Genomic DNA, 2,148 nt, shown 5'->3' on the forward strand with positions numbered 1-2,148 from the left:
CAAGAAAAGAGGATATTACATACCTGGGCTCCATCTTAGAGGCAAATCTTTCCGGAGATAAAATGGCAGCAAAAGTAATCAAAAAAGTGAACCATAGAACTAGATTCTTGTACAGGATATCCTCACTTGTCAGTAAAAACACACTGAGGACCCTATCAGGAGCTCTCATTCAATGTCACTTCGACTATGCCGTAACATCATGGTACTATAGAACCACAAAGGCCCATAAAACAAGACTCCAGACAGCCCAAAATAAACTGGTTAGGCTTCTGCTAGGCCTCAACCCTAGGACACATCTAACCGCTGCTCATTTTTTGAGCCTTGATTGGCTACGAGTAGTTGACAGAGTGCAGCAGCTTGCACTGGGCCTGGTCTTCAAGATACGCTACACCACAAAGACACCCAAGTACCTGTCAACATACTTCCAAAAAGTGAACAACGTCCACACATACAACACCAGAGGAAGCTCCACGAACCACGTTCAACCGCGTTGCACCACAAACAAGGGGTTAAACTCGTTTGCAAACTATGCAGTAAAAATGTGGAACGCCCTTCCTATAATCTTAAAGGAGTGCAAAACACTGCCCACCTTCAAAACCACTCTCAAAAAACATTTACAGGAGGCTGCAATCCGTAACTGGACCCTCTAAATCAAAAATCAGATTAAAAGACCCGAACTACCCACTGTACATACTTTGTGTTTTGTCCCCCGCCCCCACCTGTGGTGTATGTCCCCACCTGTCCTACCCGCTGTACATACCTGATGTTTTGTTGTATTGTATATCTAGTATTGTTCTTCCCATGATGGATGTATTTTTATCTTGTAGATAGTAATAGTTATTTGTCTGTATTATCGTGTAGATAGTACTAGTTCTTTTTTTTTTTTTTTTTTCCCTGTCTGTCTTACATGTAACGATGAATTGAAAATCAAGGACCCCAATTGAAATAAGCCAGTGGCTTTCTTGGGTTTTTATCCTTTTAGTTGACCTTGTATGTAATATGTACTTTCATGTACCTACTTCTGCAAATCTTCTAATAAAGTTTTCAATCAATTCAATCAATCAAACCCTCTGTCTCACTGTCCTCAGTCATACGACTCTCTCCGAATGCTATCTCAGCTGCTTTTTTTTTCTTCTTCTTCTTTTTTTTTTTTTTTTCCATGGATTCAAAGTTTTAATGAAAAAAAATCCACAACAAGAAATATTTGTTAACATTGCGGATTTTAAAAAAGGACAGTTTACCTGTACTTGTACAAGCAGAATAAGGCAAACTGCACAGGTAATTCATTTGGGATTTGAATTTATTCTGTTATGCTTCTATAAACCTTGTTTTGCCATCTCTCACCTGCTTATCGTTACATCATTCAGAAATACAAAAAATTGTGAACATGAGCTCATTGGAAAAAGTTGAAGAGTTTGACAAATGTTCTCATTTAACAACCTAACACATACACACGTAAGTTGAATGTAATATAAAAAGCTAACTTTTGCGGAATGTCATTGATACCGTGGATACGGCATCTTAACTCTACTACGCTCCAAAGTTATGTAGAGCCAATCGGAACATGTCGTTTGTGCAGATCCATTTGTTATCGATGTTCTTCAGCAAAAACACTTGTTGGAAGCCCATCACCTGGTCCTCGTCCGCCTTCAGCTGCCCCATCACTGTCTGGCATGGGCTGGTGGTCCTGTGCTGTGATGCTGTGTGCAATCGACCTAAAAGGCAGGCTACTAAGTTTCTCCATGATGGCGTTCTTCCCTGGGTAACCCACTCCTTCCCATGTCAAGCATGACGCATCAGTATACAGGTCGGCGAGTTTGGCTCGATCAGTATCGAACTGTTGGTAGTATTGTTGTACGAAGCCTGTCCCGATCTGTTCCCACACCGGTTTGTCTGCCATGTTTCAGATCGCAGGTTTTAAAATCTTGTGATTCCGTGAGCCATCCAGTGCGCATGCACGCCCTCCTCAGCGGCTCTTTTCAAGGAATAACAAATCTTTGAAACAAGGGTTGGGGTCTTGAACTTGTTGCAGCTAGGATCAAAACCACTCACTTTCTTAGCACCTTCAATGGCCAGTTCAAATTTGGACGGTATACATATTTGATGCAGATATTGAACACTGGAATCCAGCCCGTTCACAGCGAGCAT

At 41.4% G+C, this 2,148-nt stretch overlaps 1 pseudogene across 1 annotated transcript; it reads right to left on the reverse strand.

Annotated features, from left to right (window-relative positions):
* Positions 1 to 1,168: 1,168 nt before the first annotated feature.
* Positions 1,169 to 1,931, reverse strand: LOC308163349 (nuclear transport factor 2-like; annotated as a pseudogene). The gene has a single exon. The product of its transcript is annotated as a nuclear transport factor 2-like (transcript).
* Positions 1,932 to 2,148: the final 217 nt, after the last annotated feature.

The sequence above is a fragment of the Nansenia antarctica genome (assembly GCF_963989245.1).
Source record: "Nansenia antarctica genome assembly, chromosome: 8".
Lineage (NCBI taxonomy): Eukaryota > Metazoa > Chordata > Actinopteri > Argentiniformes > Microstomatidae > Nansenia > Nansenia antarctica.